The sequence below is a fragment of the Symphalangus syndactylus genome, chromosome 10 (genome assembly GCF_028878055.3).
Source record: "Symphalangus syndactylus isolate Jambi chromosome 10, NHGRI_mSymSyn1-v2.1_pri, whole genome shotgun sequence".
NCBI classification, from domain to species: Eukaryota; Metazoa; Chordata; class Mammalia; order Primates; family Hylobatidae; genus Symphalangus; species Symphalangus syndactylus.
The window spans coordinates 112,746,245-112,770,068 of record NC_072432.2 but is presented as its reverse complement, the minus strand read 5'-3'; the positions used below and the strand labels follow the sequence as shown (position 1 = coordinate 112,770,068).

Sequence of the window (23,824 nt, the reverse complement as noted above, 5' to 3'; positions counted from 1 at the left end):
CTCTGGAAATTATGACATGTCCTGGAAACATGCTTCTGATATTATCTACATTGTTTTTTGCTCAAATACACTTCTTTCATTTTAATGTGGTAATAGATGCTATTAATTAACATGATTTTATTCACACGAAAAAAAAATTTGTACTTGTAAATGATCTGCCTAGTAAGCCAGACAAATTTGGTAATTCTGTCACCCTCTCCTCATTTTTTTCCCTAGATGATTAGGGAAATAGATCTGTTATATTTATACAAATGCCAGGATCATTATTGCTGTGCAAATATATGTTTCATCAGTATTTAATTTTGTGATAGCAGTCAACTGATTCTACATCTGCTTAGCCAGCTAAATATGCATTAATCAGATGCATTTTAGACATACGTTTTGTAATAATTCCCTAAATGGTGACAAATAAAACAGCTGAATAATTAAAAATGTGAAAAATAAAATAAAATTATGGTGTTCTTGCTACTGTGGTAGATGTGAAAACATGTTTGTAAAAAGCCTTTCATTTATAGGTTGGATTACAGAAGGACATCACAATGGGATTCAAGAAGCCTGAACACCTCCAATCACAGATACCGTTAGAGATATAAGAGAAAGATGCTGGCCTTAGCGTCTTCTGATTTGAGTATGCTTCCAGCTGTGTGGTTTACCACTAGATGAGTTCTGTCAAGTTGCTGAATCCCAGAGTCATTTTTCTATACTAGTGCTTTTCAAACATATATGTGCACATGAATTACTTAGGGATCTCATTAAAATGCAGATTCTGACATGGGAGGTCTGAGGTGGGGCCTGAAATTCCTAATTTCTAGTTAGCTCCTAGGTAATACTGGTACTGCTGGCCCTGGAGACACATTTTGAGTAGTAAGAGCTCCTGATCAACATCACAGTTATTATCATCCTATTTCCTATCAATTATTTATTCATCATGTGATAAGCACCCTGATAAGTGTTTCCCAGACATTATGCCCATTAATTCCCACTGTGATCCTATAATATAGGTATTTTTAGTCTCTATTCTGCAGAAGAGGAAACAAAAGGACCAAATTAGAGTTAAGTGATTTGGTGATGACTGCAAAGTAATAACTGACTAAGCAGAGAAATGGACACCAGATTGGCTGTTATTAAGGTTAAATGCAATACTATATTTAAGTGTTCGGCATGCAATATATTTTTCTTCCTCCTACTTTTTGATACCTTTGATTACCTAAGGTAACCTTATCTCATCTTTTACCAAATGTACTGATGGTCAAGAGTCGAGCAGAATAAGCCTAGTACCAAAATCTGGAATAGACACAATGAAAACAGAAAACTTCAGGCCAATATCCTTGATGAATATAGACATAAAAATCCTCAACAAAATACTAGCAAACTGAATCCAGCAGCACATCAAAAACTTCATACAGCATGATCAAGTAGGCTTTATTCCTGGGATGCAAGGCTGGTTTGACATACAAAATTCAATAAATGTGATTCACCACATGAACAGAATTAAAAGCAAAACCCGAATGATCATCTAAATAGATGCAAATAAAATCAACTTCCCTTCATGATAATAACCCAGATTAGTCATCAGAGGAATATACCCGAAAATATTAAGAGCCATCTTTTGGGAAGGTAGCAGTTCCGTGTTTTTCTGGGACGGTGCTCCCACAGAGGCAAGCCCCATTTTTGCTGTCTTGCAGCCCTTGCCCCTGTTGCCTTCAGGCTTCCAGAAGGTGCGTGGTGACAAGGGACTGGTGCAGATCCCCAGCACAATGCAGCTTCCCTGTGGAAAAAGCAGCCAGACCTTTTTCCACACAGGTCTCCATTCCTGTTTCTCCTTACTGGGTGGCCCTTGTGACCTGGGACTCCAACACAACTACCCTGTCCCCACCTGAACATGTCAGTTGGAGGTGGCTCTGCAGTTCTCTAAGCAGGAACTCCCAGAGAAAACCCACAATCCCTCTGCCATTGCAGCTGCAGTGGTACTGCCCTAACTGCTCTGGGGCTGGAGAAGGAACAAAGGGCCTAGTCACTATGCTGGCCCCTTCAGCACACTACACACCATAAGGAGAGGAATCCAGACCCTTTTCCCTGTGAGTCCAGGCCCCCTACTCTTCATGAGGCAGGGCTTCTGGCTCCAGACCACAGATCAGCCTCCTCATCATAGCTGAGCACACCCACTGGTACTGGCTCTGAGGTTCCCTGGTGAGGGCTCCCAGAGGCAATCAACAGCCCTCCGTCATTGCCACAGCAGTGGTTCTGCTCCTGCTGCCCTTGGTATAGGGAAGAAACAGTCTGAGGGCTTCACCTGTGCTCCAGGCACACCACAGCCACCACACAGAGAGGAGCTCAGTCTCTCCTCCTTGTAAGCTCTCGAACCTCCATTCTTCACCAAGCAGGGCCCCCAGCTCAGGCCAGCAGTGCGTTTGTCTCATCCCCTGGCTGAACATTTCCAGTGGCAGGGGCGCTGTGTTTCTCTGAGGCAGACGTCCCAGAGACAACTGAAGGCCCACTCCCATGGCCACTGCAGGGTGGTACTGCTCTTGCTGCCCTTGGACTGGGGAAGGCAAAAAGACTGTGAGTGCTTTAATCACACTCCTAGGAAGCTGCAGTTGCCCTAAGGAGAAGAGGCCGGTCTGTCTACCCTGTGACCTACGTACCCTCCCTGTTTGTTATCAGGTAGGGCGTCCCCAGTGCAGCCACCCCAACCTTGACTGATTATACTGATTGGTAGCAACTCTGCATTTCTCTGGAGTGGAGCCCCCAGAGACGAGAGAAAGGCCCTCTGTCACAGTCACTGCTAAGGTCCTTGGCCTTGCCACCTCCAAGCTGAGGAGGCCACATAAAGCCTGAGCTTACCCCAGAATTGCAGTGTGCAGCCCAGGAGAGCCAAACCGAGATCTGCAGCCAGCACTCAAGTGGGAGAGGAGCCTACACCGTCAGAGCGCTGAGAGGGAGCACAGCTGCAATCATGAGGAAATACAGAGGAGCCACATGGCCAAGCAAGTGCCTACCTACTGGCCATTTCACTTAAGCACCACCTACTAAATCACAGCACAAACTTCAGCACCAAAAATACTTTTGGTAATATACTCCTCTGTGAAACCAAAGATGAGCTCAGCTAAAAATAAAGGCCCTGCACAAAGCCTCGGCCCTCTGAAAACATCCAGAAATGAAACCTACTGATTATACCCAAATTACACCACAGTTAAAGGAACACCAGCCCACACAGATGAGAAAGAACCAGCGTAAGAACTCTGGGAGCTCAAAAAGCCAGAGTGGCCTCTTTCCTCCAAACAACCACACTAGTTCCCCAGCAAGGGTTCCTAACTGGGTTGAAATCACTGAAATGCCAGAAATAGAATTCAGAATATGGATGGGAACATAGACCATCGAGATTCAGGAGAAAGTCAGTACCTAATACGAGGAATCTAATGAGTACCATAAAATGATTCAGGAGCTGATGGATGAAATAGCCATTATAAAACAGAAGCAAATAGCTGAAAAACACACTACAAGAATTTTACAATGCAACCTCAAGTATTAAGAGCACAATAAACCAAGCTGAGGAAAGAATCTCAGAGTTCGAAAACTGGCTCTCTAAAATAACTCAGTAAAACAGAAAATACATAAAAAAGAATGAACAAAACCTCTGAGAAATATGAGGTTATGTAAAGAGACCAAAATCTATGAATCATTGGGGTCCCTGAAAGAGCTAGGGAGAAAGCAAGCAACTTGGAAAACATATTTCAGAATATCATCCATGCAAACCTTCCCATCCTGTCTAGACAGGCCAACATTCAAATTCAGAAAATGCAGAGAACTCCGGTGAGATACTAAAGAGGAAGACATCCCCAAGACACATAATCATCAGATCTTCCAAGGTTGAAATGTAAGAAAAAATGTTAAAGGCAGCTAAAGAGAAGGGATAGGTCACCTACAAAGGGAACCCCATGAGGTTAACAGCAGACCTTTCAGTATAAACTCAACAAGCCAGAAGAAATTGGGGGCCTATATCAACATTCTTTTTTAAAAAAAACTTAAGTTCAAGGGTACATGTGCACGTTTATTATATAGGTAAACTTGTGTCACGGGGGTTTGATATACAGATTATTTCATCCCCCATGTACTAAGCCTAGTACCTATTACTTATATTTTCTGATCCTCTCCCTCCTCCAACCCTTCACCCTCTGGTAGGTCTCAGTGTCTGTTGTTCCCCTTTTGGTGTCCATGTGTTTTCACCATTTAGTTCCCACTTATAAGTGAGAAAATGTGGCATTTGGTTTTCTGTTCCTGCATTAGTTTGCTTAGGATAATGGCCTCCAGCTCCATCCATGTTCATTTAGAGAACATGATCTCATTCTCTTTTACGGCGGTGTAGTATTCCATGGGGTGTGTGTGTGTGTGTGTGTATACATATATAGAGATTGTATGTGTATATATATATATATCTATATATACGTATACAGAGATTGTATGTGTATATATATATAGTGTATATATATACACATACGTATATATAATACATATAAATGTGGGATATATATGTGTGTGTGTGTGTATATATATATATATATATATATCTCATTTTCTTTTATCCAGTCTATCATCAATGGGCTTGTAGATTGATTCCATATCTTTGCTATTGTGAATAGTGCTGCAATGAACATATGTGTGCATGTGTCTTTATGGTAGAACAATGTATATTCATTTGGGTATATACCCAGTAATGTGATTGTTGAGTTGAATGGTAGTTCTGTTTTTAGCTCTTTGAGGAATCGGCACACTGCTTTCCACAACAGTTGAACTAATTTACACTCCCACCAACAGTGCATTCTTCCTTTTTCTCTGCATCTTTCCAGCATCTGTTATTTTCTGACTTTTTAATAATAGACATTCTAACTGGTGTGAGATGGTATCTCATGGTTTTGATTTGCATTTCTCTAATGATCAGTGATACTGAGCTTTTTTTCATGTGACTGTTGGCCACTTGTAGGTCTTTTTTTGAAAAGTGTCTGTTCATGGCCTTTACCCACCTTTTAGTGGAGTTGTTTGTGTTTTGCTTGTAAATTTGTTTAAGTTCTTTATGGATGCGGAATATTAGACCTTTGTCAGATGCATGGTTTGCAAAAATTTTCTACCACTCTGTAGGCTGTTTGTTGATAGTGTCTTTTGTTGTGCAGAAGCTCTTTAATTAGATCCCACTCATTAATTTTTGCTTTTATTGCTTTCAGCATCTTTATCATGAAATCTTTGCCAGGTCCTATGTCCAGAATGGTGTTTCCCTAGGTTGTCTTCCAGGGTTTTTATAGTTGTGGGTTTTACATATAAGTCTTTAATCCATCTTGAGTTGACTTTTATATATGGTGAAAGAAAGGGGTCCAGTTTCAATCTTCTGCATATGGCTAGCCAGTTATCCCAGAACTATTTATTGAATAAGGAGTCCTTTCCCCATTGCTGGTTTTTGTCAGCTTTGTTGAAGATCAGATGGTTGTAGGTGTGTGGCCTTATTTCTAGACTCTCAATTCTGTTCCATTGACTTATGTGTCTGTTTTTATACAGTATCCCAGCATTCTTAAAGAAAATAATTTTCAAACAAGCATTTTATATCCAGCCAAACTAAGCTTCATAAGTGGAGGAGAAATAAGATCCTTTTCAGACAAGTAAACGCTGAGGGAATTCATTACCACCAGGCCTGCCTTACAAGAGGTCCTGCAAGGAGCACTAAACATGGAAAGAAAAACAAACAAACAAACATACCAGCCACTACAAAAACACACTTAAGTACACAGACCAGTGACACCATAAAGCAACCATACGAACAAATCTATATAATAGCAAGCTAACAACATAAGAGGATCAAATCCACACATATAAATGTTAACTTGGAATGTAAATGGGCTAAATGCTCCATTTAAAAGTAACAGAGTGGCAACATGGAGAAAGAAGCAATATCCCCTGGTATGCCATCTTCAAGAGATCCATGTCACATGCAATGACAATCACAGGCTCAAAATAAAGGGATAAAGAAAAATCTACCAAGCAAATGGAAAACAGGAAAAGGCATTTTCCTTTTTTCAATTTCTTTGAATTTCAGCTTCTGATACCAAAAACTGGCAGAGACACAACAAAAAAAGAAAACTTCAGGTCAATATCCTTGATGAACACAGACAAAAATCCTCAACAAAATACTAGCAAACTGAATCCAGCAGCACATCATAAAGCGAATTCACCAAGATCAAGTAGGCTTTATCCCTGGGATGCAAAGTTGGTTCAACATACACAAATAAATAAGTATGATTCATCACGTAAAGAGAACTAAAATTAAAAACCCATGTTTATCTGAATAGATGCAGAAAAGTCTTTTGATAAAATTCAACATCGCTTCATGTTAAAAACCTTCAATAAACTAGTCATTGAAGGAATATACTTTAAAATAATAAGAGCCATCTATAACAAATCCACAGCTAACATAATACTAAATGGGCAAAAGCTAGAAGCATTCTGTTGAAAACCAGAACAAGACAGGGATGCCCTCTATCATGACTCCTATTCAACATAGTACTGGAAGCCTTGGCCAGGATAATAAGGCAAGAGAAACAAAAGGCATCCAAATAAGAGAGAAGGTCAAACTATCCCTGTGTGTAGACAACATAATTTTATATCTAGAAAACCCCATAGTCTCTGCCCAAAATCTCTGTGATCTGATAGACAATTTCAGCAAAGTTTCAGGTACAAAATCAATGTACAAAATCAGTAGCATTCCTATATATGAACAATATCCAATCTAAGAGCCAAATCAAGAATGTAATCTCATTTGCAGTTGCCACAAAAAGGGTAAAATACTGAGGAATACAGCTAACCAGAGAGGTGAAAGATTTCTACAATGAGAATTATAAAACACTGCTCAAGGAAATCATAGATGACACACACAAACACATGGAAAAACACTCCATGCTCATGATTAGGAAGAATCAATATCATTAAAATGGCCATACTGCACGGAGTAATTTACAGATGCTATTCCTATGAAACTGCCAGTGACATTCTTCATGCAATTTAAAAAAAAATTTTAAATTTGTACAAAACTAAAAAAGAGCCTGAATAGCAAAGGCAATCCTAAGCAAAAAGACAAAGCTGAGGGTATCATGTTACCTGACTTCAAGCTATATTACAAGGCTACAGTAACCAAAATAGCAGGGTCCTGGTACAAAACCAGACATATAGACCAATGGAACAGAATAGAGATCTCAGAAATAAGGCTGCACACCTACAACTATCTGATCTTCAACAAAGCCAACAAAAACCAGCAATGGGGAAAGGACTCCCTATTTAATAAGTGGTGTAAATGGTGCTGGGATAGCTGGCTAGCCATATGAAGAACATTGAAACTGGACCCCTTCCTTATACCATAAACAAAAGTTAACTCAAGATGAATTAAAGACTTAAACGTGGCCGGGCGCGGTGGCTCACGCTTGTAATCCCAGCACTTTGGGAGGCAGAGGCGGGTGGATCACGAGGTCAGGAGATCGAGACCACAGTGAAACCCCGTCTCTACTAAAAATACAAAAAATTAGCCGGGCGTGGTGGCGGGCGCCTGTAGTCCCAGCTACTCGGAGAGGCTGAGGCAGGAGAATGGCATGAACCCGGGAGGCGGAGCTTGCAGTGAGCCGAGACTGCGCCACTGCACTCCAGCCTGGGCGACAGAGCAAGACTCTGTCTCAAAAAAAAAAAAAAAAAAAAAAAAAAGACTTAAACGTGAAACCCAAAACTATAAAAACTATAAAAACTCTGGAAGACAACCTAGGCAATACCATTCTGGACATAGGACCTGGCAAAGATTTCACAAAAAAGATGCCAAAAGCAATTGCAACAAAGGCAAAAATTGACAAATGGGAACTAATTAAAGTATGGAGCTTCTGCATAGCCAAAGAAACTATCAGCAGAGTGAAAAGGCAACCTACGGAATGGGAGAAATATTTGCAAACTGTGCATCCAACAAAGGTCTAATATCCAGAATCTACAAGGAACTTACACAAATTTACAAGCAAAAACCAAGCAACCCCATAAAAAAGTGGGCGGAGGATAGGAACAGCCACTTTTCAGAAGAAGACATACAAGTGGCTAGAAAACATATGAAAAAATGCTCATCATCACTAACCATTAGAGAAATGCAAATCAAATCCACAATGAGATAGTATTTCACAGCAGTCAGATGGCCATTATTAAAAGTTGAAAAATAAATGCTAGCAAGGTTATGGGGGAAAAGGAACACGTATATACTGTTGGTAAGAGTATAAATTATTTCAACTATTGTGGAAAGAAGTGTGGTGACTCCTCAAAGAGCTAAAAAAGAGCTACCATTTGATCTAGCAATCCCATTACCAGGTATATACCCATATACCAGGTATATAGCCATATAGACTTTTACCATAAAGACACATGCATGCATATGTTCACTGCAGCACTGTTCACAATAGCAAAGACATGGAGTCAACCTAAATGGTCATAAATAGAAGACTGAATGTATTAGTTCATTTTCATGCTGTTGATAAAGATATATCCAAGACTGGGCAATTTACAAAATAAAGAGGTTTATTGGACTTACAGTTCCACATGACTTAAGAGGACTCACAATCATGGCAGAAGGCAAGGAGGAGCAAGTCACATCTTATATGGATGACAGCAGGCAAAGAGAGAGCTTGTGTAGGGAAACTCCTGTTTTTAAAATCATTGGCCCTCGTGAGACCCATTTACCGTCATGAGAACAGCAAGGGAAAGGCCCACTCCCATGATTCAATCATCTCTCACTGGGTCCCTCCCACAACACATGGGAATTATGGGAGCTACAAGACGAGATTTGCGTGGGGACACATATCACTGGATAAAGTAAATGTGGTACATATACACTATGGAATACTATGCAACCACAAAAGAGAATGAGCTCCTTCCCTTTGCAGCAACATGGGTGGAGCTGGAGGCAATTATCCTAAGCAAACTAACACAGGAACAGAAAATCAAATACTACATGTTCTCACTTATAAGTGGCACTAAACAATGAAAACAAAGAATAGAACAACAGACACTGGGGCCTACTTGAGGGTGAAGAGTGAGAGTAGGCAAAGGATCAGAAAAAATATCTACTGGGTACTAGGCTTAGTACATGGCTGATGACATAATCTATATACCAAAACTCTGTGATACACAGTTTATGTATATAGCAAACCTGCATATGTACCCCTGAACCTAAAATAAAAGTTATAATAAAACAATCTATATTAATGGTTCATCATGTACTAATGTAATTTGTAATATAAATAACATAAGGAGAATAATGTTGTGTAGAGCAGGAAAAAAAAAATAATAAGACTCATCAATAATAAAGCCACAGCCAATATCATATGGAATGAGCAAAAGCTAAAACCCTTCCCCTTGAAAACTGGAACAAGAGAAAGATGCTGTATTTGTCAATTTTCACACTGCTATAAAGATACTACCTAAGACTGGGTAATTTATAAAGAAAAGGGATATAATTGACTCACAGTTCTGCTTGGCTGGGGAGGCCTCAGAAAACCTACAATCATGGCAGAAGGGGAAGCAGGCACATCTTGCATGGTGGCAGGCATGAGAGGGAAGCAAGTGTATGAGAGCACAGGAAAAACTGCCATTTATAAAACCATCAGATCTAATTCACTCACTATCACGAGAGCAGCATGGAGAAAACTGCCCCATAATCCAATCACTTCCCAGCAGTTCTTCCTCTAAACACCTGGAGATTACAACTTAAGATGAGATTTGGGTGGGGACACAAAGCCTAACCATGTAAGATGCCCACTCTCCCTGTTCCTGTTCAACATAGTACTGAAAGTCCTAGACAGAACAGTTAAGCAAGAGAAAGAAACAAAAGGCATCCAAATAGGAAGACAAGAGGCCAAACTGTCTCTCTTTGTGATGATATTATTGTATATCCAGAAACCCCTAAAGACTCTGCAAAGAGGCTACTAGAACTGATAAACAATTTTAGTAGGGTTTTAGGATACAAAAATCAAGGTACAAAAATCAATAGCATTTCTATACACCAATAATGTCCAGGCTGAAAGTCAAATCAAGAACACAATCTCATTTACAATAGCCACAAAGAAAATGAAATACCTAGAAAAACAGCTAATCAAAGAGGTGGAGGATCTCTACGTGGAAAATTACAAAAGTTTTCTGAAAGAAGTCAGAAATCACACACACACACACACACACACACACACACACACACACACGAAAAAACATTCCATGCTCAAGGACTAGAAGAATCAGTGTCATGAAAATGACCATGCTGGCCAAAGCAACTTACAGATTCAATGCTACTCCTATCGAACTACCAATATCATTCTTTAAAAAATGAGAAGAAACTATTTTAAAATTCATATTGAACCAAAAAAAAGCCCAAACAGCAAAAGCAATTCTAAGCAACAACAATAACAAAAATGAAGCTGGAGGCATCACACTACCTGACTTGCAACTACACCATAAGGCTATAATGAACAAACAGCATGGGTACTGGTACAAAAACAGACACACAGACCAATGGAACAGAATAGAAAACTCAGAAACGAAGCCACATGTTTAAAACCTCTCACCTTCCACAAGATCGACAAAAATAAGTAATGGGAAAGGACTCCCTACTCAACCAATGGTGTTAGGATAACTGGATAGCCATATGCATAAGAATGAAACTAGACCCCTATCTGTCACCACATACAAAAGTTAACTCAAGATGGATGAAAGATAGAAGTATAAGACCTAAAATTATAAATATCTTAGATGAAAACCTAGGAAGTACTCTTCTTGACATTAGTGTTGGCAAAGAATTTTTTGCCAAGCCCCCAAAAGCAATTGCAGTGAAAACAAAAAATGACAAGTCCGATCTAATTAAACTAAAGACCTTCTGCATAACAAAAGAAACTATCAAGAGAGTAAACAGACAACTGACAGAATGGGATAAAATATTTACGAACTACACATCTGAAAAAGGTCTGATTATCCAGAATCTATAAGAAACTTAAACAAATTTACAAGCAAAAACCAAACAACTCTATTAAAAAGTGGGCAAAAGACATGAACAGATTCCTCTCAAAAGAAGACACACAAGTGGCCAACAAACATATGAAAAAAAGCTGTCATCACTAATCATCAGAGAAATGCAAATCAAAATCACAATGAGATACCATTTCACACTAGTCAGAACGGTTATTATTAAAAAGTCAAAAAACAACAGATGCTGGCAAAGCTGTGGAGAAAAGGAAAAGCTGTTGCTGGGAATGTAAATTAGGTCAGCCACTGCGAAAAGCAGTTTGGAGATTTCACAAAAAACGAAGACCTATTATTTGACCCAGCAATTCCATTACTGGGTGCATACCCAAAGGAAAATAGATCACTACGTCAAAAAGAAATGTTCACTCATATATTCATTGCTGCACTACTCACTATAGCAAAGACATAGAATCAGCATAGGTGACCATCAGTGGTGGATTGGATAAAGAAAATGTGGTACATATCCACCACAGTGATAAATTACCATAGTAATACAGTCATGAAATAGAATGAAATCATGTCTTTTACAGCAACATGGATGAATCTGGAGGCAAGAATCCTCAGCAAACTAATGGGGGACAGAAAACCAAATACCACATGTTCTCATTTACAAATGGGAGCTAAACAATGAGTACACATGTACATAAACATAGGAATAATAAACATTGGGGACTGCTAGAGAGAGCAGGGAAGAGGGCCTGGGTTGAAAATCTACTTGTTGGGTACTATGCTCACTACCTTGGTGCAATATCCCCATGTAATAAACCTGCCCATGTACCCCATATATCTAAAATAAAGGCTGAACATTTTTTTGAAAGTGTGAGGCATAATCAAGTGTACTCCATTCACACACACACTCACACATATATATGTATATAATTAGTAATTTCCAAGGAATCTGATGGGCTATCTGAATAATTTCATTTACACGTAGTATTAATCACTTATGCTTAAAAAGAGCACTATAATATGTTTATTCAGATGATTAACACTTCATACCAATCCAGATTCTGCCCAGAGTATTTTTTTTTTATTGGAAACTCAGCATTTTAAAGCTAGAAGTGACCACAGACTGTCTGCTGAAATGATTTCTCTACTTGTCAAAGAATAGAATGTCTTGAGTAGCTTTCTTAAAAAAAAAATCCATTGTGCTAACTACGGTGAGTCTCTTACAGCTGGTGGTGGATGGAACCCAGTGATCCAGAGTTTTCCAAAAGTCTCCAGGTTAGATGTGAAACCACTGAGTTAGTCCAAGAAACAGTGTTTAGAAACACTATTGCCCAGGGAGATGAGATTACTTGCTCACTTTAAGGGGGGAGACCACCCCTCATATTGTCTTATGCCCAATTTCTGCCTCCAAAGAAAGAAGAAGTAAAAACTAAAAGGCAGAAATGAAATCCACAGGCAGACAGCCTGGTGCCACACCCTGGGGCCTGGTAGTTAAAGATTGACCCCTGACCTAATTGGTTATGTTAGCTATAGATTACAGACATTGTATGGAAAAGCACTGTGAAAATCCCTGTCCTGTTCTGTTCCATTCTGATTACCACTGCAGGTGCATGCAACCCCCCAGTCATGTACTCCCTGCTTGCTCAATCGATCCCGACCCTCTCACATGGACCCCCTTAGAGTTGTAAGCCCTTAAAAGGGACAGTAATTGCTCACTCGGGGAGCTCGGTTTTTGGAGATGTGAGTCTGCCGATGCTCCCAGTTGAATAAAGCTCTTTCCTTCTACAATCTGGTGTCTGAGGGGTTCTTGTCTGTGGCTCATCCTGCTACATTTCTTGGTTTCCTGACCAGGAAGCGAGGTGATTAACGGACGGACAGTCGAGTCAGCCCCTTAGGCGGCCTAGGCCTGCCCTGTGGAGCATCCCTGCGGGGGACTCCAGCCAGCTTGAGTGATGCAGATCCTGAGAGCACTCTCGGGTAGGCATTTGCCCTGGTGGAATGCCTCGTCAGAGCGGTGGACAGCAGGCCCTCGTGGAGGATCAACGCAGTGGCTGAACACCGGGAAGGATCTGGCACTTGGAGTCCGGACATCTGAAATTGGTAAGACTGGTCTTTGGAACTTGCCCACTCCATTTGAGTGGAAGCATGGCCTGATCACCCACGGTGTGCCTGTACCGGCACTTTGGTTTTTGTTTTTGGCTTGACTTGGATTGCTTGATACTTTGGTTTTGGTTTTGACTTCTTGATACTCTGATTTTGGTTTTGTTTCTGGTTTGGTGTAAACTGTGAAAGTGTGTGTGTGCCCTCTTTACCCGTTCTTTGTCTTGTGGTGTGAGTGTGGTGTGAGCGTGGTGTTTTGTCTGGAGGAAACATGGGTGAGGCACAAAGTAAGCCCATGCCACCAGGAACTATGTTGAAAAATTTCAAAAAAGGATTTAAGGGAGACTATGGAGTTACGACACCAGGAAAACTTAGAACTTTGTGTGAGACAGACTGGCCAGCATTACAGGTAGGTTGGCCATCAGAAGGAAGCCTGGACAGGTCCCTTCTCTCAAAAGTATGGCACAAGGTAACTTGTAAGCCAGGGCACCCAGATCAATTCCTGTATATACATATAGATTCTTGGTTACAGTTAGTTTTAGTTCCCCCACAGTAGTTAAGAGGACAGGCAGCAGCAGTACTAGTAGCAAAGGGACAGTTAGTTAAGGAAGGTTCTCGCTCCACCCGCTGAGGGAAGTCAGCACCAAAAGCTCTGTCTGTCCCAGCACCAGAAGAATCATGGCAGGAATTGGTACCAGCAATACCCCCTCCTTATTGAGAGGAAGGGCTCCCCACTCCTGAACCCACAGTACCTACACCTCCACAGGATAGCCACACTCCTAGACCACCCAGAGTAGACAAAAGAGGAAGTGAAGCCGCGGGAGAAACTCCTCCCTTGGCAGCTTGCTTACGGCCTAAGACTGGAATCCAAATGCCCCTGAGAGAACAGCAGTATTACTGGGGTAAATGAGGATGGACACGTGGTGGAAAGGCGTGCCTTTGTATCAACCTTTCACCTCTGCTGACCTCCTCAGTTGGAAAAATAATACTCCACCTTATACCAAAAAGCCTCAAGCTTTAATTGACTTGCTCCAAACCGTTATACAGACTCATAATCCTACTTAGGCTGATTGCCACCAGCTGCTCACATACCTCTTTAATACAAATAAAAGGCGAAGGGTGCTCCAGGCAGCAACTAAGTGGCTAGAGTAGCACATCCCAGCTGATTACCAAAACCCCCAAGAATATATAAGAATTCAGCTGTCAGGAACAGACCCCCAATGGGACCCGAACGAGGGAGACCAGACACGAAGAGGCTAAGACGGTACCCTAAGGCATTGACAAAAGGTCTAAAGAAAGGGGCTCAAAAGGCTACAAATTTAAATAAGGTCTCTGAGGTCATCCAAGAAAAAGAGGAGAGTCCAGCACAATTCTATGAAAGACTGTGTGAGGCTTACTGTATGTACACTCCTTTTGATCCAGATAGCCCTGAAAATCAGCGCATGATTAACATGGCCTTAGTTAGTCAAAGCGCAGAAGATATCAGGAAAAAATTGCAGAAACAGGCAGGGTTTGTGGGTATGAATACCTTGCAGTTACTGGAAATAGCCAATCAAGTGTTTGTGAATAAAGATGCAACAAGCCGCAGAGAAAGCCGAACGCCAGGCCAGGCGGAAACGCCAACTTACTGGCCACGGCCATTAAGGGAATTCCCCTGAAAGGAAAAGAAAAGGGGGGTTCTGGGAAGAATACTTAAGTCTAATCGCCCACACTTACAGTGTAACCAGTGCTCCTATTGTAAGGAAACAGGACATTGGAATAATAAGTGTTCCCAACTGAAGGAAAAACAAGGTGATTCAGAACAAAAGACCTCAGATAAAGATGAGAGAGCTTTGTTCAATCTGGCTGAAGGGCTATTAGACTGAAGGGGACTGGGCTCAAGCGCCCCCAAGGAGCCCACGGTCAGACTTACAATTGGAGGCAAGGACATTAAGTTTTTGGTTGATACTGGTGCTGAACATTCAGTAGTGACCACCCTGGTCATCCCCTTATCCAAGAAAACCATTGATAAAATCGGAGTAACAGAAGTTTCCACTAAGCAGGCTTTCTGTCTACCACGGACCTGCTTGGTGGGGGGACATAAAATAGTTCACCAGTTCTTGTACGTGCCTGACTGTCCCTTGCCTTTGCTGGGAAGAGGCTTGCTTAGTAAGCTGAGAGCCACCATCTCCTTTACAAAACAGGGCTCTTTACAGCTAAAGTTACTGGGAACAGGAGTTACCGTGGCCCTTACGGTCCCCCAGGAAAAAGAATAGAGACTTTTTCTAACTGAGCCAGGCCAAGAGATAAAACCAGTCTAGCTAAGCGATGGCCCCGAGTATGGGCAGAGGATAATCCTCCGGGACTGGCAGTCAATCAAGCCCCCGTACTCACAGAAGTTAAGCCTGGAGCCCAGCCAATTAGACAAAAGCAGTATCTGGTTCCCAGAGAAGCTCTTAAAGGAATCCAGGTTCATCTCAGGTGCTTAAAAGCACCGATAATTTAGAATTATAGTTCCTTGCCAGTCTCCATAGAACACTCCCCTCCTGCCTGTCCCTAAGCCAGGGACAAAGGACTACCGGCCAGTGCAGGACTTGTGCTTGGTCAACCAAGCTACAGTGACTCTGCACCCAACAGTTCCTAACCCTTACACATTGTTAGGGCTACTGCCTGCTGAGGACAGCTGGTTTACCTGTCTGGACTTAAAAGATGCCTTCTTTAGCATCAGACTAGCTCCTGAGAGCCAGAAGCTGTTTGCCGTTCAGTAGGAGGATCCGGAGTCAGGTGTCATTACTCAGTACACTTGGACTCGGCTTCCCCAAGGGTTCAAGAACTCCCCTACTATCTTCAGGGAGGCCCTGGCTCAAGACCTGCAAAAGTTTCCTGCTAAAGACCTAGGCTGCATCTTGCTCCTGTAAATGGACGACCTTCTGCGGGGACACTCCATGGCAGTCGGGTGTGCAAAAAGTATGGATGTCCTACTTCAGCACCTGGAGGACTGTAGGTAGAAAGTGTCCAAGAAGAAAGCTCAGATCTGCAGACAGCAGGTATGCTACCTGGGATTCACTATTCGGAAAGGGGAGCGCAGCCTGGAGTCAGAAAGAAAGCAGGTAATCTGCAGCCTACTGGAACCTAAAACCAGAAGGCAAGTAAGGGAATTCCTAGGAGATGTAAGGTTTTACAGATTATGGATTCCAAACTTTGCAGTACTAGCCCAACCTTTGTATGGGGCTACAAAGGGGGGCAACCAGTAACTTTTAAATGGGAGCCTCTACAACAGCAAGTCTTTTGTAAGTTAAAGGAAAAACTTACGTCGGCCTGTGTCCTAGGACTACCAGATTTGACAAAGCCCTTTACACTCTATGTGTCAAAAAGAAAAAAAATGGCAGTTAGAGTTTTAACCCAGACTGTGCGGCCCTGGCCAAGACCAGTGGCCTATCTCTCAAAACAACTAGAGGGGGTTTCCAAAGGCTGGCCACCATGCCTAAGGAAGGGCCTTGTCAGCAACAGCCCTGTTAGCACAAGAAGCAGATAAACTAACGCTTGGGCAAAAGCTGAATCTAAAAGCCCCCCATGCTGTGGTAACTTTGATGAATACCAAAGGACATCATTGGCTAACAAATGCTAAATTAACCACGTACCAAAGCTTGCTATGTGAAAATCCCCACATAACAATTGAAGTCTGTAACCACCTAAATCCCAGCACCCTGTTCCCATTATCAGAAAGGCTGGTTGAGCATAACTGTGTAGAGGTGTTGTGCTCAGTCTATTCTAGCAGACCTGACCTTCAGGACCAGCCATGGGCATCAGTAGACTGGGAGTTATATGTAGACGGGAGCAGCTTCATCAACCCACAAGATGAAAGATGTGCAGGATATGCGGTGGTAACTTTGGATGCTGTCACTGAAGCCAAACCATTGCCACAGGGCACTTCAGCCCAGAAGGCTGAGCTCATTGCTTCAACTTGGGCTCTAGAACTCAGTAAAAGTAAGACTGTAAACATCTACACTGACTCTCGATATGCCTTTCTAACCCTCAAGTGCATGGAGCATTATATAAGAAAAAGGGCCTGTTAAACTCTGGGGGAAAGGTCATAAAATATCAACAAGAAATTCTACAATTATTAAAGGCAGTGTAAAAACCTCAAAAGGTGGCAGTCATGCACTGCAGGGGACACCAGCGAGCCTCCACCTCGGTGGCCCTAGGAAACTCTTGAGCTAATTCAGAAGCTCGAAAAGCAGCATCTACCCCTTACCGGGCATCAGTAGCAGCCCCATTACTCCCTCAAACACCTGACCTGGTACCTACCTATTCTAAGGAAGAAAAGGACTTCTTCCACGCAGAAAGGGGGCAAGTGATTAAAGGAGGATAGATCAGATTGCCAGATAGGAAGGTAGCTGTGCCACAGTTGCTGGGAGCCACAATCGTATTGGCCGTGCACGAAACCACTCATCTAAGGTCAAGAGTCACTTAAAAAGTTGTTACGCCAGTACTTCTATATCTCACATTTGCCAGCCCTTGCCAAAGCAGTAGCACAACAGTGCGTTACTTGCCAACAGCACAATGCGAGGCAAGGCCCCACTGTTCCACCCGACATACAAGCTTACGGAGCAGCTCCTTTTGAGGATCTTCAGGTAAATTTCACAGAAATGCCGAAATGTGGAGGTAACAAGTATTTGCTGGTTCTTGTGTGTACTTACTCTAGGTAGGTGGAGGCTGATCCAACACAAACTAAAAAGGCCTACGAAGTAACCCGTGTGCTTCTCTGAGATCTTATTCCTAGGTTTAGACTGCCCTTCCGAATCGGCTCAGGTAAAAGGTTTGTGACTGTACAGAAAACAGCAAAGGCATTAGGAATCACTTGGAAGCTACATGCCGCCTACCGACCTCAGAGTTCCGGAAAGGTGGAGTGAATGAATCGGACTATAAAAATAGTTTTAAAAAAGTATGTCAGAAAACAGGATTAAAATGGATACAGGCCCTTCCTATGCTATTGTTTAAAATTAAATGCACGCCTTCTAAGAAAACAGAATACTCCCCTTATGAAATACTGTATCATAGGCTTCCTCCTATACTACAGAGACTTCCAGGCACTCCCGGAGAGTTAGGTGAAATTGAATTACGGCGACAGCTACAGGCTTTAAGAAAAATTACAAAAGCAATCTCAACTTAGGTAAATAAGAGGTGTCCCATCAGCTTATTCTCCCCACTTCATCCCTTCTCTCCAGGTGATCGCGTGTGGATCAAGGACTGAAACGTAGCCCCTTTACAGCCACCATGGAAAGGACCTCAGACCGTCATCCTGACCACCCCCATGGCTGTAAAGGTAGAAGGAATCCCAGCCTGGATCCACGACAGCTGTGTGAAAACTACAGCCACTGAAAACTAGCAGACAAAATCGAGCCTGGACAACCCCTGCAAAGTGACTCTGAGGAGGACGACAAGCCCTGCTCCAGTTACACCCGGAAGCTGACTGGTCTACGCACGGCCGAAGCATGAGGAGAATCATCGTAAAACTCATTTTCCTTATAATTTGGACTTGTATAGTAAAAACTTCCACTGATTTTCCCCGCATGAAAGACTACTCTCAGTGTATACAGCAGGTTACTGAGGTAAGGCAAGAAGGTAAAACAATCTTTCTGTTCTGTAGTTACTATGAATGCCTAGAAACTTTAAAAGGAGCATGTTTATATAATGACACTCAGTACAAGGTATGTAGTCCAGGAAACGATCAGCCAGATGTGTGTTATGACCCCTCTGAGCCTCCCATGTCCACAGTTTTTAAAATAAGATTAAGAACTAAAGACTGGTGAGGACTCATAAATAATACAAGTAAAGTATTAGCCAGGACAAAAAAAAAGATTATGCCCAAATGCATAATCTTGAAATTTGATGCCTGTGCTGTCATTAATAGCAATAAGTTAGAAAGGAAATGTGACTCTTTTAATTAAAAAAAAAAGACTATATGACCAAAAGTAAGTAAATTTGTCATAAATTAGGACGATATAAATATAAATGTAAATACTGGTCTTGTGTCATTTAGGCCACTTTAATAAAAAATAAAAATGATCCAGTCCACCTTCAAAAAAGAAAAAAATGGCCCTTCCTGTACTGAGGGACAATGTAACTCCTTAGAGCTAGTAATAACCAATCCCCTTGATCCTCACTGAAAAAAAGGGGAACGTGTGACCTTAGGAATCGATGGGGCCAGACTGGATCCTCGAGTAAATATCTTAGTTCCGGGAAAAGTTTACAGACGCTCTCCTGAGCCAGTGTTTTAAACTTTCTATGATTAACTAAATGTGCCAGTACCAGAAATTCCAAAAAAAAAACCCAAGAAATTTCTTTTTGCATTTAGCCGAGCATGTAGCCCAGTTTCTCACTGTCACTTCGTGTTATGTATGTGGAGAAACTGTAATAGGCGATCAATAGCCATAGGAAGCATGAAAATTAGTACTTACAGACCCAGTTCCTGAAGATTTCCCAGCTCAAAAAAATCACCCTGATAATTTCTAGGTCCTAAAAGCCTCAATTATTGGACAATATTGCATAGCTAGAAAAAAAAAAATTCACTCACCCCCTAGGACGACTTAGTTGTCTAGGACAGAAACTGTATAATGGTAACACGAAAACAGTCACTGGGTGGAGTTCAAATCACACAAAAAGGAATCCATTTAGTAAATTCCCAAAGTTGCAAACCGTGTGGACCTACCTGGAGTCCCACCGGGACTGGACAGCCCCCACTGGATTATACTGGATATGTGGGCATAGAGCTTATGCCAAATTACCTGACCAGTGGGCAGGTAGTTGTGTTATTGGCACTATTAAACCATCTTTCTTCCTACTGCCCATAAAAACAGGCAAACTCCTAGGCTTCCCTGTCTATGCTTCCCACGAAAAGAGAAGCATAGTTATAAAAAATTAAAAAAATAATAAATAGCCCCCTGAAAAAAATCATACAATATTATAGGCCTGCTACTTAGACACAACACAGCTCGTGGGGATACCAGATCCCATTTATGTGATCAACCAAATCATACGGTTACAAGCTGTCTTAGAAATAATCACTAATAAAACCAGCAAAGCCTTGACTATTCTGGTCTGGCAAGAAACTCAGATGAGAAATACTATTTATCAAAATAGATTAGCTCTCTACTACTTGCTAGCAGCTGAAGGAGGGGTCTGTAGGAAATTTAACCTTACTAATTGCTGTCTACACATAGATGATCAAGGACAAGTAGTTGAAGACATAGTTAAAAATATGACAAAACTGACACATGTGCCTGTGCAAGTGTGGCATGGATTTAATCCTAAGGCCATGTTTAAAAAATGGCTCCCAGTGCTAGGAGAATTTAAAACTCTTATAATAAGAGTTATAATAGTAACAAGAACCTGCTTACTGCTCCCTTGTTTACTACCTGTACTTCTTCAAATGATAAAAAGCTTCATTGCTACCTTAGTTCACAAAAATGCTTTAGCACAAGTGTACTATATGAATTACTATCGATCTGTCTTGCAAAAAGACACAGGTAGTAAAAATAAAAGTGAAAACTCCCACTAATGGGTGAGGTTCTCAAAGGAGGGGGAATAAAGAGGGAGACCACCCCTCATATTGTCTTATACCTAATTTCTGCCTCCAAAGAAAGAAGAAGTAAAAACTAAAAGGCAGAAATGAAATCCACAGGCAGACAGCCTGGCGCCACACCCTGGGGCCTGGTAGTTAAAGACTGACCCCTGACCTAATCGGTTATGTTATCTATAGATTACAGACATTGTATGGAAAAGCACTGTGAAAATCCCTGTCCTGTTCTTCTCCATTCTAATTACCAGTGCAGGTGCATGCAGCCCCCAGTCACGTACTCCCTGCTTGCTCAATCGATCACAACCCTCTCACATGGACCCCCTTAGAGTTGTAAGCCTTTAAAAGGGACAAGAATTGCTCACTCGGGGAGCTTGGTTTTTGGAGACGTGAGTCTGCTGATGCTCCCAGCTGAATAAAGCCCTTTCCTTCTACAAATTGGTGTCTGAGGGGTTCTTGTCTGTGGTTCGTCCTGCTACAACTTCATCCATCAAGTTAAGAACAGAATGTCTGTCATAGGCCATGCATCCTGACTCTCAGTATTCCTTATCCAACCATAAGTTTTCTCAGGTACTTTCTCCAGCAGTTCATGCTGTTACTTGAGCTGAAAGAATAAATGCCTGATGTACCGTATAATTTAATCCAGCCCAGGGTTTTGATGATTCCCATAAAGCCGACCCAAACAGCTCATGATACGAGGTTGCTCAAGCACTGCTTTAACCTTTTCTGGGTCATAGATTTTTCTGGAAATGTGATACATTACAGACATTCTCTCCTTCGGAAAAAAATGCATGAATATAAACTTTGAACAGAAAAACCTTATTGATCCCAATTTTCTTGTTCTAACATCTAGAAGAGGACTCAGAAGTTTTAAATGTTTTGAAGAGGGCAGTCTTATCCAATTTTGAGTCCCTTCTACATAAAATTTTTACATCCTTTACACAACATGAAGAACTTCTAGTCATCTCTAATCTCTACTGGGGATAACTTTTAAAAAAAAGACTAGACTTTTAGAGGTTGGAGTGTTGTAAACAAAAAGGAAGTAAATTAGACAAAAGAGAGAAATGGAGCTCACTGCAATGAAGCCTTTGGGGAGGCTAAGATATTACTTATGAGTATAACATATATTATTTAAGTGATAAATACATTAAAAGCAGTGATTCCCCCTAGGCAGTATATCTATGTAACAAAATTAAACTTGTACCCCATAAATCTATATAAATAAAAAACAAAATCAATGAAGTGTTGAGAGAGATAAAGAAGATTGAGGGTTAGCCTACTGAGACCTTAGAATTGTGCCCTTCCATCTATTAGGATGGAAGAAACCAAATGTGGGAAAGAAAGATTTGTCTTGGCACAATGTTATTATGAACAGCAGTAAGGCTTTATAACCTTATAGAGTGGGAAAGAAATATAATCTCAGCCACAGTCAGTTGATTTAAGAAGTTTCCACATAGCTTTTCTTCTCCTTTCTCTCCCAATCCTAACCACCTAAATTGCTCTATCACTTTGTGAATACAGTGGGAACTGAGAGGGAGGACTCTTAAATTGGAAAGATAATTGTTTTTTTGGCATGAAGAACCAGACAGAGAAAATATAGTTTCTTAGTACTCATACTATCTGTAACAAAAAAAGCAAAACAAATTCACAACTCTTTTTTTCTTAAACTGTGGAGAGAAGGCTTCAAGATTCTACTATTGAGCTTGAATTGCAAATGAAAGCAAGCATACCAGGCACATGGATAGCAATTTTAGAAGTGAAAAGTGCTATTGTATTCTCTAATGTTGTCTTTATTCTACTGAATGAAGACATTTCTATAAGAGCTCGCATAGGCTTATACCTGACTTTGGCTATTCAACCTATAATTGCCTTAAATTCTTAAATTCCTCAATGGTAAATGTTCGTAATATTAGAATTTCCACTAATTATTGTAGTTGGGAAGGCAGTCCTTTGATTTATTTCATCTGTTTCTCTAACTCATTAAATGCCTCTGAATCCTGACAGAAGATACTATAGTAACAATGTTTGGGACCCAGCCTTTTATGGGATGCTAATGCTTCACCTTTGGAAGGATTTTGAGTGGTTTTTCAGTCCTGTTGAGGCAGAAGGAAGCTTACTCTCAAGCTTCTTTCAAGAGGCTGAACCACCAGGAAGTTGACTACTGCGAAGCAGGAAAGAAGCAAACATCGCAGAACCCACAGCCTGGACCTATGAAACCTAAACTGTAATCTAGTACAACAGTGGCCCAGGGAAGATAGGAAATCTATTTGCATTGTTTACGTGGTGCATAGGTCAGAATTTACAAGCCCTTGTTTGAGTCTGAAAATGTCCTCTCAATAAGGAATCTCGTAAGACACTAAATGCTCCAGCAGGAACATTATCTACAGCTGAATGCTCAATTGGGAAGTGAGACGTGTGTTATAAGGCTCTTCTTTCTGACTGATTCATGATATCTTCTGCCTCAATAATAATGACACTGATTAAGTCACAAAGCAGATAGGAGGAACATGTGTTCCCATTCAGAAAAAGAGATCATTCCAAATTTTATCTTATTCACTGGACAGCAACATAACCAGTATTGGTGACTGTTTGGGATAAAGAGAATATGAATGAAGCGTACTCACAAATAAACCCACGACTCTCATAGTTGAAATGTCTACTCCTGCAAAATCATAATAAGTGTCATATAATAGAGACACAGCAAATCAGCAGGTCTCTTTCTCATTTCTGATCTGTTTCTTCCTCTTGTAGATTCATCTGGAGGTGCCTGTAAATAGTAAGTAACACCCATGGCAGGTGGTAATGGGAACAGTAAATGGAAACCTCCGGAAAAAGGATAGGCTTTGAATAAGGGAGCACTAATGTTCAAGTAAACAAATCTGACATTTCACCACCATCTAATCTAAAGAAGAGATTTTTTGAGGATGGCCTGAAACCCTAAGTGAGTAACACAGTCTCTACTATATTTCCTTTGCTTGTTGTGTAACTTAGAAATGACGTTTTTATGAAAGAACTGATGATATTTTAACATTTTCCAGTTTCACCCTGAGTTTTGAGATCAAGACTAACTATTAAGACTTAGAGGATAATCCTTTTCCACTAGGTAAATGGTATCACTTCTGATACAGAAGTACAAGTTAAGTAATT

General features: G+C 41.1%; 1 protein-coding gene across 1 annotated transcript in view; it reads right to left on the bottom strand.

The window, feature by feature from the left end:
- The window catches only part of KCNH8 (potassium voltage-gated channel subfamily H member 8), a 373,450-nt gene that overhangs the window by 28,433 nt on the left and 321,193 nt on the right, over window positions 1-23,824 (bottom strand). The window lies entirely within an intron of this gene.